The 13,945-nt window shown below is 48.9% G+C and overlaps 1 long non-coding RNA gene across 6 annotated transcripts in view; it reads left to right on the top strand.

The window, feature by feature from the left end:
* The first annotated feature begins 3,232 nt into the window (after positions 1–3,232).
* Positions 3,233–13,945, top strand: part of LOC110257517 (uncharacterized) — a 33,156-nt gene continuing 22,443 nt past the window's right edge. For 4 of the 6 annotated variants that reach the window (XR_014833466.1, XR_014833463.1, XR_014833465.1 and 1 more), the window contains exons 1-2: positions 3,233–3,433; positions 4,219–4,384. This is a non-coding gene — a long non-coding RNA (uncharacterized LOC110257517). The remainder of the gene's footprint in view (positions 3,434–4,218; positions 4,385–13,945) is intronic. The other 2 variants (XR_014833467.1, XR_014833464.1) reach the window with 1 other exon arrangement.

Below are 13,945 nucleotides of genomic sequence, written 5' to 3'. Positions count from 1 at the left end.
GGGCAGCCCGAGGTCCAGAGAGACCACCCCCTCCTCACCCGGCACTGAAGGAACCAACTAGAGATCCCTCCACAGAAGCGAGGGGGTGGCCTCATGGCTGGGGGGGGTCGGGTGTGTGTTTTCCACGAAGCCACCACCATGAAAGCCCTGTTGTGGGGTCACAGAGACATATCTCCCCATCAGGCAGCGCCTAAATGAGAAAACAAGTTCCCAGGTTGGCATCTCAGCTCTGGGCAGACTTGGCCTTTTTTGCCTAATTTCATAACGCCAATGAAGACCTACTGTGTGCTCTGGATGTTCCCTCACGATGCAGAGGGTTAAAGATCTGGCATTGCTGCAGCTGTGGCAAAGGCGGCAAGGTGGTGCAGATTCAGTCCCTGGTCCGGAAACTTCCGCATGCAGCAGGCACAGCCAAAAAAAAAAAAAAAAGACCTACTGTGCGGGTGGTGTGCCCTTCCCACCCCGCCATAGCTCCTCATGGGACAGAGCCTTGTGATCAGTGGAGAATCAGTGAGGGGCCCGCCCAGGACAGAGAAGAGAGCGAACCAAGGCAAACCCCCCGCCCCCAAGAAGCCCAGCAAGGGAGCAGACAGACAAAATAATAAGGCCTGAGGAGGCTGGGACACGGAGCTCCAGGCAGGGGACCCCAGGTTCAAGGGCGGGGGGGCTTCTGCAGCGAGGTCCCCATCTCTGCCTCTCTCCCTGGATATTTGCAGCTGTTGAGGCTTCTGATTACACAGCAGAGTCCCGAACACTAACCATCTGATGCCCTCACACAAGGAGGCCACCGGAACGGCCTCACTGGCCCCATGAGTCTCTTCACCTGGTCCTAAGGCAGGGCGGTCTCCTGCTGAAATGAAAACTCCTCCAGCCCAGACAGCTGCGCTCAGGGACAGGAAAATGGAGCTGCCTCTGGGGGTTCCAGACAGGCCTTCACACAGGGCCCCATCAGCAAGAGGCCTGTTGCCCAGCTCTGCCCGGCCCCCCCAGGCAACGACTCCTGTGTTTGCCAAGGGTTCCCGGTGCAACCGAAGGCCTTTCCTTTTCATTTTAGAAAATCCCGAAATGCAGCTTAATGACAAGCAAGAGAGCAGGCTCCTTATCAGAGCATTGGAGCTGAGCCACCAGCGGACACTAATCAGATTGCCCAGAGCCCCTGGGCCTGGCCAGAGGGGCCACCGTGTCCACAGCTCAGAGCCGGTTCTGACGCCCTGTGAGGAGGGTGAGGCTGGGTGCGGCATCGGAGCCACGGGCTTCAGGGCCTGATGGTCCAGCCGCCGCCTGCCTGCTGACGGCTCTGTGCCCCAGGGCAAGTGACCTAACCTCTCAGGGCCCAAGTTCCTCCCGCATGAGGCAGAGACTAACGCAGAGGGGGCTGGGATGGGCGCGGTGGAAGGACACCCCTGGCCTGCTGTGGTCCCTAAACTGAAGCTGATCTTACTCAGAACGTCTAGAAAACTTTCTTTTTTCAACCAAAGAGCTAGAAGGATGCCTGACAATTTGCATTTCAAGTTTCTTCAACTACAACCCGAAAAAACTTTGGGAAAGCAAGCTTCCAGGCGCTGAAGGTGGGCGGGCTTCAGTCCGTGGGCACGTGCCGGTTGGGCTAAGTGTCCCCCGGGGTGGGGGCGTGGGGTGGGGTCCAGGGCGGCCGCCCCAGCACCTGGCGCGAAGCTGGGACATTCGGGACGGACGAGACCCTGGGAGCCAAGAGCCAGGCTCCAAGCACGGCAGGCTGCGCACGGGCCCCTCCAGACGCGGGGCTGGATCCAGCGGCGCGCGGGCGCAGGTGCCCAGAGAGCTGGGCGCTGTCGAGGCTGCGCGCGCGCGGGCGGCCGCCAGGGGGCGCGCCGATCCCGCGTCCTGGGGGAGGGAGCTGCGGCCGCGTCGGGGGACCGGGCTGGGGGACCGCGGAGGCCAGGGTCCGAGCCGGGCCGGCGAGGGGAACATAGGCGCCGGGGCCTTGCAGGCAGCGCGGGACACTGCGGTGCGCCCCACCCGAGAGCCGCGCCCGCCGGGGATCAGCCCATGCCCATCCCGAAGGCCGCCTCCTGGAGCGGCCTGAGCTGAACCTGAGGCCAGAAGCCAACCAGCGACCAGGAGCCCCCACTAGACACTGGACGTGCGGCCGGGCAGGAGAGGCTTCTCTTTTCCATTTTTTTGTTTTTACGGATGTGTGCAAATATGTTTATTGCAGTAGCTGCCTCATGGCGTTGACCCCCTGTTTTTATAGCCTATATGAAAAAGGGTTTCACGGGGGGTTCAAATGAGTTTTTCACTATGCTCCGTTTTAAAAATACAGAAGTGAACATGATGATGACAGGAATTTAAGATGCTGAATTGAGTTCCCTTGGTGGCGCAGTGGTCAACGAATCTGACTAGGAACCATGAGGTTGCGGGTTCGGTCCCTGCCCTTGCTCAGTGGGTTAAGGATCTGATTTGACCCCTAGCCTGGGAACCTCCATATGCCATGGGAGCGGCCCTAGAAAAGGCAAAAAGACAAAAAAATAAACAAATAAGATGCTGAACTGCAAATACAGACGAAGCGCCTGTCACACCCAACTTGACGTCCAGCTGCTCAGGGACCCCGGCAGGCGCTGGTTTTCTCTTGTTCAGTTCTTGCCACGGGCCTGGCTGGGTGAGGAAACAGCGAGGGACTAAGGGAAATTCGAGATCACATCGGGGCAGATTCACTGTGGACCCCAGGGCCTGTCCCTGCCTGCCTTGTGGGCCTGGATTCCATTTCCAGACCGGCTAGCAGCACCCCAGGGCCCAGAAACCCCCCAGGTACCCGCAGCAGGTCCTGGCCTTGGGCAGAGGGGATGCCCCATGACCACTGGCCTCCACCAGGACACCTGCAGCTCAGACATCTCATGATGTGACGAGCCAGATCCATTTCACCTGCTGTCACTCATCCTGTCCTCATGAGACTTCCGTGTCCTGCGAGCAGCGCAGAGCCTAAACAATACGAATTGTTTGCTAGGAACAGGAGTCAGCTGCGTCTAATTTACGCTGAGCGAGTTGAGACTGGAGCGGAACCTGGGCCGGTCAACGGGGCCTGCGCGGGGGCCCAGGTGGCCTTCTGACCCAGAGGCGGCCTGTACCCTGTTACGCCTGGGCAGAAGGGCGATTTTGCACCTTTTTCCAATCACCTTTGCCCGCCCACCTCACCCCTCCTCGCCCTGCCCACTTATCCCTCATCCCATAAATACCCGCAGCCCCTTGGCCTCCGGGAGGCGGGTTTGAGGTTTGTCTCCTGTCTCCTCGTTTGGCTGCTTTGCGGGCAAACTTTGGCGGCTCAGCCTCAGATTTTGGCTTGCTGTGCAGCAGACAAGAGGCCCCTTGGGTAACAAGTGCACAGCCCCGCTAGGACACGCGCTCAAGGACCACTGACTCCCACTGCCTTCATCAACGCGCTGTTTGGAAACGTCAGGTAACGTGGGCTCAGACAGACGTGCCTTATTTGGTGCTTCTCCAGGAATGAAATAGGTGTTGCCCCAGTCTTGGGGCGTCCAACAGGGTCCCTGCAGCCCTTCAGGGGCTGTGCCCTCAGTCTGGGCTCCTCGGCTCCCAGAGGCTCATGGATACTTTGAGTCTGTCCTCTGTGTGGTTAGTTCATTCCAGAACGAGCAGTGTTCTTACAGGTGCTGCTGCTCGGGGAGGCTAACTAGGCGGGTTAATGAGCAGTTAGTTGACTTGCATCTGTAAATTCGTTGATCTGTGCTGAAACTCGGTGATGTTAGCAGGTATGCCTGCTCTTCCATGCATCATTTTAAGGTACTATGTTCCAAAGACACTGATTTTGTGTCCTGAGCTTCCCCGATCCCAAAGCAACAGTGTTGCTGGTGATTTAACAGCGAGCTGTTAACATGAGCAGTTCTGGGCACTCCTGCTCTGGTGCAGGGGTTAAGAATCCAACTGCAGGCTCAGGTTCGTGATTCCCCCAGCCAGGCTCAGTGGATTCGGGATCCTTCTTTGCCAAAGCTGCTTCATAGGTCACAGCTGGGGCTCAAAATTCCATCCCTGGCCCAGGAACGTCCACATGCCGTGGGCACGGCCACAAAAATACATCCATACATATAAAATGAGCATTTTTGTAGCTGAATGAGGCCATTGTTGCAGTTTAGCTGTGACTTGTGCCATCTCCTAGCAGGTTCTTAAACTCCGATACGGTTGTATTCAAACACAGAAAATAACTTTGTTTTTTATTATATGCAGGCAGTGGCTTTCAAAAGTTCAAAGGTTTTTCTGGGGAGACTAGTTTGGGTGTGTGCGAGTGTGTAAAGGTGTGGGCACAATCGGCACACCGTCGCTCCTCTAGATAACGTTCCATGAAAAAGGAAGTCATTCTAAGCAAGAGAAGCGCCACTGCCCAGCATCCGAGGTTGGTATTACCTTCATCCTACTGACTGGTGATGCCCGGTGATGGTGAAGCCAGCACACTGATTTCTGTAACGAGGGAAGAACCTGGAAATAGCTTTCTGTAATTAGGACGAAACCTCAGAACAGGAGTAAGTTGAAATAAAAGCCAAATATTCTACACACACACACACGCAACGCAAAGTTTACCAGTGAGAAAACCTGACTAAAAGCAATCGGGGCTGGAGTTCCCATTGTGGCTCAGTGGTTGACGAGTCCAACTGGGGGCCATGAGGTTGCAGTGGGGTTCAATCCCTGGCCTTGCTCAGTGGGTTGGGGGTCCGGCGTTGCCGTGAGCTGTGGTGTAGGTTGCAGATGCGGCTCAGATCCTGCGTTGCTGTGGCTCTGGTGTAGGCAGGTGGCTACAGCTCCGGTTTGACCCCTAGCCTGGGAACCTCCATGTGCCGCGGAAGCAGCCCAAAAAAAGACAGGAGAGGGAAAAAAAAAAAAGAAGGTAATGGGGCATGGGGCGGATGGGATTGTTGAAAAGAAGCATGGGGGGGGGCTGGGCGTGTGCTTCATTCTCGACCCCCGCCTCCGCCTCCAGGGCAGGCGCAATAAAATCCTACCTGGGGAAAAAAATAGGAATACTGCTCTGGAGAGTTTGCAGGGGGAGCACACAAGTGGTGTGCAAACAACACGTTAGCAGCTGTCAATCTGTGTCAATACAAGTTGTGCCTGTGTCTGCAGCACACCTGTGGGCATGTCCGCCTGGCAGCCAAGGTGGGTGGCCTGGTCAGGGTCATGTCCTGACCAGCAGGCACACCTGCATTCTCCTGACTGGATGACAAGGTGCCTGTTTTGTTGTTAAGATGGGTCCATGAGTCTTCAGTAAAGACCTTATATCAAAGTCAGAATTTAAAATCTCCTCTTTTCCCCAAATCACACACAGCAAGGCAACTGCCTCATGCTCAGAACTCGGGGGGCCTTCTCTATGCTGGCTCTGGGTCAGAGCTATGGTGCCCTTGAACTTGACCCGAGGGCCACATGGGGCAGGGGTGGTGGGCATGAGGTCAGCTTGTCCTTAACCCACTGAGCCACCAGGGAACTCTCTAGGCAGCTGTTGGAATTAAGAATTGCTGATGTAATGTGACACCTGCAACAACCATTAGCCTCTTCCCCCTCCCCCTCCCTCCTCCCCCCAGGACCAGGGTGGCAGAGCCCCTCTGCTGAGACCTGGCTGCTTCCCTGTAGTCCCCGCACACCCTCCAGGACAGCAGCGCCTTCCTTCTGTCCCGGGCGGGAAGGAGGAGCGGTATTTTCTGTGCCAGGTGATGGAAAGGCGTCAGGAGCCAAGCAGGCTTGTTTCGGGTGGGTGCCAGCCCAGTCTGCTGTCCCTGTGGGAGCTGTGGCTTCAGGGACCCGTGTAGGAGGGGCGGTGGGCACCTCAAGGTCCTCACCGGGGCTGCCCGTGGGCGATGCATCATCTCGTGCTCACCGCCCAACCCGAGCCGCCACACCGAGCAGCTCGCCTAAAAGCACGGTCCTCCTGGGAGAGCATTTCTTGTGCTTTTATCTTACTGAGACGTGGTGGCTTACAAAAGGCACAACATGAGAGGTGAGAGGTAAGTTTTATTTGGGCAAAATGAGGACCAGAGCCCGGAGGCAGCCTTCCGAGAGCTGAGAAACTGCTCCAGAGAGATCGGGGGAAGGTCAGCCTAGATGGGATGCGGGTGAAGGGGGAGGTCCATGCAGCCGGGCGCGCATTTTTGCAGAAGGTCACTGCTCGTCTCAAGGGCACTGCCGGTCATGAAGAGACATCGCCGTGAAGGACTTTAGTGCTTTTCTAGATACGAGGCGATGCAAGACCTGGGCTCATGACATCCTCTGAAAACATCTCACTATCTGAAGGCCTGTTCTGCCAGTTTTCCCAGAGCACGGAGCCCTCCCTCCCGAGCCCCTAAGCCCGGCTCCTTTCAGGGTGCTGAGGGTTGGCAGCTGCAGTGGCTCCTGACTCAGTCCTCACAGAGGCAGGTGGCACGTGCCCGTCTCCCCTTTCCTTCCTGAACTTCTGCTTCTGCTCCGAAGGCACCGTCCCCTCCTCCCTTCCTGGGGCCCCAGGGCCAACTTCAAGCCTTCACTGCTGGAGAACAAAAAGCACAACAGGACAACTAACGATGACACCAGGGGGTTCTTGGACCCACACGCCTCTGTCTTAAACGCGGGCATCTATGCCACAGGGTTTTCACTCCTACGCCACGGCCCCCGCCCTTTCCAGGCCGGGCTGCTTTTCCCTAACAGGGGCCGTTGGGCTAAGGGATGGAGAAGGAACTGCTCATCTGTAAGGGCCCCTCTGCCTGCCCAGCCCCCCTTTTCAGCAATGATCTCAGTATGTCACCTTGGCTGCAAAGATCTAGGAGCATAACCTCAGAAGCCCGAGAGCTTTGAAGCCTAAAACCCAAACTTTGTGCAGTTCAGCTCCACAAAATCTGGCGTTGGTTTTGACCCTTGAGGTCCAGGTTCTGGTTGCTTTTGTGGAGGAGCGGACTCCTGTCTCTGCACACGTGCTTCTCCAGCTGTTCTTTGCTTCTACATGGTAATTGGTGGCTCTTTTCTAGGTCAAACCCTCTTGCAGATGAGAGCTACTGAAAAATGCGCGCATGCCTGCTGATACGTTAGGTTATACCTTCACCCTACGTGTGGATCTGGGGTTGTGAAAACTTGGTTTAAGGACGTTCAGTGAAAGTCTTGTGGATGGAAGAGGGAATTCAGTGGAACTGGCCCAGTCTCCTCATCACTGCATGCTGGCTTAGCTAGTGTGATGTCTTCCATTTTCCACCTTTTTTTTTTTGCTTTTTAGGGCCGCACTAGCGGCATATGGAGGTCCCCAGGCTAGGGCTCCAGTCAGAGCTGTAGCCGCTGACCTACGCCACAGCCACAGCAACGCCAGCTCTGAGCCACGTCTGCAACCTCCACCACAGCTCGTGGCAACGCCAGATCCTTAACTCCCTGAGCAAGGCCAGGGATCCAACCCGCAACCTCATGGATACTGGTCGGGTTCGAGCCACAATGGGAAGCCCTCCATTCTCCTTTTTTTAAAAACTGATATACACATGAAACTTCCCTAGTACCATTTTAGGTGTAGGATTCAGTGGCATTACATACATTCATGTTGCTGTGCAACCATCACCACCATCCCCTCCAGAACGTTCCATGGACCCCAGAGGAAAGTCTGTCCCCATTAAACACCCATTCACCATATTCATCCTCCCCGCCCCCGCCTCACTCTCTTCCTGCGTCTATGAATTTGACCCCAGTCGGCCCCTCCCGCGAGTAGGATCCTAAAGTATTGGCCCTTCTCTGTCTGGCTTGTCGAGTAGCACCATGGCTTCAAACGTTATCCACACTGCGGCAGGTGTTAGAATTCCCTTCCTTTTCATGCCGATCCTATTCCGGTGTATACACCATGTTTTGTTTACCCATCCATGCCAGTTTGCTGGGTTTGCTCCTCGCTTTGGGTTATTGTGAAAAACGCTGCCATGAACGTGAGCGAATACATGTCTCACAGAGACCTCGCCTTCAATTCTTTTAGGTACCTGCTCGGTAGGATCTCGGATCCTACAGTAATTTTATTTTAAAAACTTGAGGACCTGGGATACCCTTTTCCACAGGGGCTGCCCCAACGTTACATTCCCAGCAACAGTGCAAGGGTTCCAGCTTCGCCACATCCTCACCAGCGCTTTTAGATTGTTGTTTGTTTGGGTTGTGGAGAGTAGACTGGTGTGAGGTGGTCTCATCCTAGCTTTGCGCTTCCCCTGTGATCAGTGATGCTGAGCATCTTTTCATGCGCTCAGTGGCCAGTCATACATTTTCTTTGGAGAAATGCCTACCCCAGCCTTTTTTTTTTTTTTTTTTTTTTTTTTTGGTCTCTTCTAGGGCCGTACCCGCGGCATATGGAGGTTCCCAGGCTAGGGGTCGAATCGGAGCTGTAGCCACTGGCCAACGCCAGAGCCACAGCAACTCGGGATCCGAGCCGCATCTGCAACCTACACCACCACGCAGGGCAACGCCGGATCCTTAACCCACTGAACAAGGGCAGGGACCGAACCCGCAACCTCATGGTTCCTGATGTTGAGTTGTAGTAGCTCTTTTTATAGTCTAATATCAGCCCCTTATCAGATATATGGTCTGCAGATGGTTTTGCCCTTCTATGGGTCACCTTTTACTCTGTTGTGTCCCTGAAGGTTTTTTTTTAAGTTTTAGTTCGTATTGGAGTAGATTTACAATGTTGTGTTGCAGGCATAGAGCAAAGTGACTCGGTGATACATAGATGCATATCGAGTCTTTTCTCATAAAGGTTGTTACAGAATATGGAGGGGAGTCCCTGTGCTATGCTGTACGTCCTCATCAGTCATCTAGTTTATACATGGGAGTGTCCAAATGTTAATCCCAAACTCCTAATTCATCCCTTTCTCCACCCCCACACTTTCCCCTTTGGTAACCCGTAAGTTTTTTTAAGCCTGTGAGTCTGCTTGTGTTTTGTAAATATGGTGATCTGTATCACTTTTTTTAGATTTTTGTCTTTCTCTGGCTTATCCCATGTGGACTGAGAATCTCTAGGTCCATCCATGTTGCTGAAAATGGCTTTATCTCATCATCTTTTACGGCGCATCTTCTTGTGGATACCACATCTGCATGTACCTGTTGTCTTTACCCATTCCTTGCCAGACCAGCTCAGCAGGAGGGGGCTGAAGAACGGGTGCTGTGAAACTTCAGGAAAAAAGTTAACATAAAAGAAGACACAGAGACAGGAAAGGTGGGAACCAGGGGGGACTCAAGGTCTCAGGGACCAAGAGCCCTGCCTCCAGAAACCACAGCTTTTATTGTGCTCTTCAGATGAGATCAAGTGAGGAGGGGCTATGGGTGGACGGTATAGGGTTTGTTTACTATTATAAAAGTTCTGTTACTATTTTAAAAGCCACTTAGCTGGTAAAAGGTTAAGCTTTTACTCTGACCTTTAGGCACATAACAGTCTTTGCTCTTAAGCTTAAGTCATTTACCAGCACTGTGAGTGTTTTTCCAAAGCAGGAAGATGGGATAAAGTAAAGAAGGACAAGATGGAGATTTCAGAGAAACATGTCTGGGACCTTTCCTCTGGCCTTGGACATTTAGGTGGCTTCCATGTCTTGGCTGCTGTAAATCGTGCTGTAATGAACGTTGAGATGCATGCCTCTTCTCAAATTATGGTTGTCTCCAGGTAGATGCCCAAGAGTGGGGTTGCTGGATCGTATGGTAATTCTATTTGTAGTTTTCTGAGGCACCTCCATGTGTTTTGCACAGTGGCTGCACCACTTTAGATTCCCACCAACAGTGTGGGACGGTTCCCTTTCCTCCACACCCTCTCCAAAATTTGTTGTTTGTAGACTTTTTAATGATTGCCATTCCGATCAGTGTGAGGTGGTACCTCACTGAAGTTTTAAGTTGCATTTCTCTAATAAGTGATGTTGAGCATTTTTTTATGTGCTTTTTGACCATCTGTGTGTCTTCTCTCAAGAAATGTCTTTTGAGATATTCTGCCTATTTTTTGATCGGGTCGTATGATCTGTTTGTATATTTTGGGAGTTAATCTCTTGTTGGTTGCTTTGTTTGCAGATATTTGCTCCACTTCCATGGCTTGTCTTTGTATTTATGGTTTCCTTTGCTATGCAAAAGCTTTTACGTTTAATTAGGTCCTGTTTGTTAATTTTTGGTTTTATTTTCATTACTCCTGGAGGTGGATCCAAAAAGATATTGCTGTGATTTAAGTCAGAGCATGTTCTGCATGGTTTCCTCTAAAAGTGTTATAGTATCTGGCCCTACCTTTAGGTCTTTCCTCTATTTTGAGTTTATTTTTGTATTTGGTGTTAGAGAATATTCTAATTTCATTCTTTACATGCAGCTGTCTAGTTTTCCCAGAACCATTTATTAAAGAGACTTTTATCCACTGTATATTCTTGCCTTCTTTGTCACAGATTGACTGACTAGAGGTGCATGAGTTTACCCCTGGACTTTCTATCCTATTTCACTGATCTGTATTTCTGTTTTTGTGCCAGTACCATACTGTTTTGATTACTGCAGCTTTGTAATGTAGTCTCAAGTCAGGGAGCCTGATTCCTCCAGCTCTGCTTTTCTTTCTCAGGATTGCTTTGGCTATGCAGGATCTTTTGTGTTTCCATACAAATTAAATTTTTTTTCTTCTAGTTATGTGAAGAATGCCATTGGAATTTGATAGAAGTTGCATTGAATTTGTAGATTGCCTTGGGTAATACAGCTGTTTTGACAATATTGATTCTTCCAGTCCAAGAATGTGGTATATCTTTCCATCTGTTTGTGTCATCTTTATTTCTCACATCAGCATCTTAGAGTTTTCAGAGTGCCAGTCTTTTGCCTCCTTAGGTTTATTCCTAGGTATTTTATTCTTTTTGATGTGATAGTAAATGGGATTTTTTTCTTAATTTCTTTTTCTGATCTTTCATTGTTACTGTATAGGAATGTAAGAGATTTATGTGTATTAATTTCACATCCATAGCATTTTCTATGTATAATGTCTTGTCATCTGCAAACAGTGACAGTTTTACTTTTTCTTTTTCAATTTGGATTCCTTTCATTTCCTTTTCTCCTCTGATTGCTGGCCTAGGACTTCCAAAATTATGTCAAATAAAAAAAGAGGTGAAGGTGGAAATCCTTGTCTTGTTCTTGATCTTAGAGGAAATGCTTTCAGTTTTTTACCATCGGGAATGATGTTAGCTGTGGGTTTATCATATTGGTCTTTATTGTGTTGAGGTAGCTACCCTTTATGCCCACTTTCTGGAGAGTTCTTATCACAAATGGCTGACAAATTTTGTCAAAAGCCTTTTCTGCATCTATTGAGATGATCATATGGTTTTTATTCTTTAGTTTGTAATGTGGTATATCACACTGATTGATTTGGGGATATTGACAAATACTTGGATAGCCTAGGATAAATCCCACTTGATTATGGTGTATGATCCTTCTCTTTTATGATCCATCCTGGCATATGGAAGTTCCCATGCTAGGCTAGGGATTGAATCGGAGCTGCATCTGCCAGCCTACACCACAGCCATAGCAACGCCAGATCCAAACTGTTTCTGCAACCTACTCAGCAGCTTGTGGCAACTCCAGTTTCTCAACCCACTAAGTGAGTTCAGGGATTGAACCCAAATCCTCATGGACACTAGTCAGGTTCTTAATCCACTGAGCCACAATGGGGAACTCCTGGTTTATGATTCTTTTAATGTAATTTTGGGTTCAATTTGCTAGTATTTTGTTGAGAAATTTTTGTGTCTTTGTTCATCAGTGATACTAGCATGTAATTTTCTTTTTTGTGGTATCTGTCTGGTTTTGATATCAAGGTAATGGTGGCCTCACAGAATGAGTTTAGGAGTGTTTCTTCCTTTGCAATTTTTTGGGGAAGAGTTTCAGAAGGATAGGCATTAAATCTTCTCTAAGAATTCCCATCATGGCGCAGTGGTTAATGAATCCAACTGGGAACCATGAGGTTGCGGGTTCAGTCCCTGCCCTTGCTCAGTGGGTTAAGGATCTGGCGTTGCCGTGAGCTGTGGTGTAGGTTGCAGATGCGGCTCGGATCCCGTGTTGCTGTGGCTCTGGCATAGGCCAGTGGCTACAGCTCTGATTCGACCCCTAGCCTGGGAACCTTCATATGCCATGGGAGCGGCCCAAAGAAACAGCAAAAAGACAGGGAAAAAAAATCTTCTCTAAATGTTTGATAGAATTCACTTGTGAAGCCATCTGGACCTGGACTTTGTTTGTTGGAAGTTTTCAAATTACAGTTTCAATTTCAGTACTTGTGATTGGTCTGTTCATATTTTCTATGTCTTCTTTGGTCAGTCTTAGAGGATTACACCTAAGAATTCGTCTGTTTCTTCTAGGTTGTCCAGTTCGTTGCCATTTTGTTGCTTGTCTCTTATGAGTCTTTGTATTTCTGTGGTGTCAGTATTAACTTCTCCTTTTTCCTTTCTAATTTTATTGACTTGAGTCCTCTCTCTTGATGAGTGTGGCTAGGAGGTTATGGATTGTGTGTCTTTTCAAAGAACCAGCTTTTAGTTCCATTGATCTTTTCTGTTGTTTTGTCTCTATTTCATTTGTTTTTGCTCTGATCTTTATGATGTCTTTCCTTCTTCTCACTTTGGGTTTTCTTTTGTTCTTTCTCTAGTTGCTTTAGCTGTAGGTTAGATGGGTTTTTTTTGTTTGTTTTTGTTTTTGGTTTTTTTTTTTTTTGAGATTTTTCTTGTTTCCTGAGGTAAGATTGTATTGCTATAAACTTCCCTCTTAGAATTGCTTTTCTACATCCCATATGTTTTGGATTGTTGTGTTTTGTTAGTTGTCTCTAGGTATTTTTTAATTTCCTCTTTGACTTCTTCAGTGATCCATTGGTTGTTTAGTAACATTGTTTAGCCTCCCCGTGTTGGTGCTTTTTTTTTTTAAAGTTTTTTTTCTTGTGATTTCTAATGTCATGGTGTTGTGGTTGGAAAAGATGTTTTGATATTATTTCAATTTTCTTAAATTTACTGAGGCTTGCTTTATGGCCCAGCATGTGATCTGTCCTGGAGAATGTTCCATGTGCACCTGAGAATGTATTCTGCTTTTGGATGGAATGTTCTATAAGTATGAATTAAGTCTGTATGGTGTAATGTATTATTTAAGACTTGTGTTTCCTTATTGAGATTTCTGTCTGGATGATCTATCCATTGATATAAGTGTGGTGTTAAAGTCTCCCACTATTACAGGGTACTGTTGATTTCTCCTTTTATGGATGGTAACATTTGCCATGTTGAAGTGCCCCTGTGTTGGGTGCATATATATTTACAATTGTTATATTTTCTTCTTGGATTGATCCCTTGATTCTTATGTACTGTCCTTCCTTGTTTCTTGTAACAGTTTCTAAAATCTATTTTTGTCTGATATGAGGATTGCTACTCTAGCTTCCTTTTGATTTCCATTCGGATGGAATGCCTTTTTCCATTCCCTTACTTTCAGTCTGTATGTTTCCCTAGAGCTGAAGTGTATCTCTTGTAGACAGCATACAAGTCTTGTTTTTGTATCCATTCAGCCAGTCTATGTCTTTTGGTAGGCACATTTAACCCATTGACATTTAAGGTTATTATCTATGTGTATGTTCTTATTGTCATTTTAATTGTTTTGGATTTGTTTTTGTAGGCCTTTTCTTCTCTGTCTCTTTGTTCTCTTGTGATTTGAAGACTATCTTTGGTGTTGTGTTTTGATTTTCTTTTTTGTGTGTATCTACTGCACATTTTTGGTTTGCGGTTACCATGAGGTTTTGATATAGCAGTAGGTACACATGCAAGATTGTTTTAAGTTGCTGGTCTCTTAATTTCAAATGCATTTCAAATGCCAATATCCTGCATGTATACACTCCCTTCTTGTCGTAATTGCTGGTTTTGATATCCTATCTCTATGTAGATGATTTCTTCCCTTTATGTTTGCTTTTATCGGTGAGCTTTACCATTCACATATATATTTTTTTCTAGTTGTGGCCTTTTTTTTC

This window comes from Sus scrofa, chromosome 18 (assembly GCF_054392235.1).
Source record: "Sus scrofa isolate SSC_HxYL_T2T_F1_AM1 chromosome 18, Sscrofa_HxYL_maternal_Yorkshire_Landrace_v2.0, whole genome shotgun sequence".
Taxonomy (NCBI): domain Eukaryota; kingdom Metazoa; phylum Chordata; class Mammalia; order Artiodactyla; family Suidae; genus Sus; species Sus scrofa.
The sequence above is the reverse complement of the archived record's forward strand: the minus strand, read 5'-3'. Positions and strand labels throughout refer to the sequence as shown.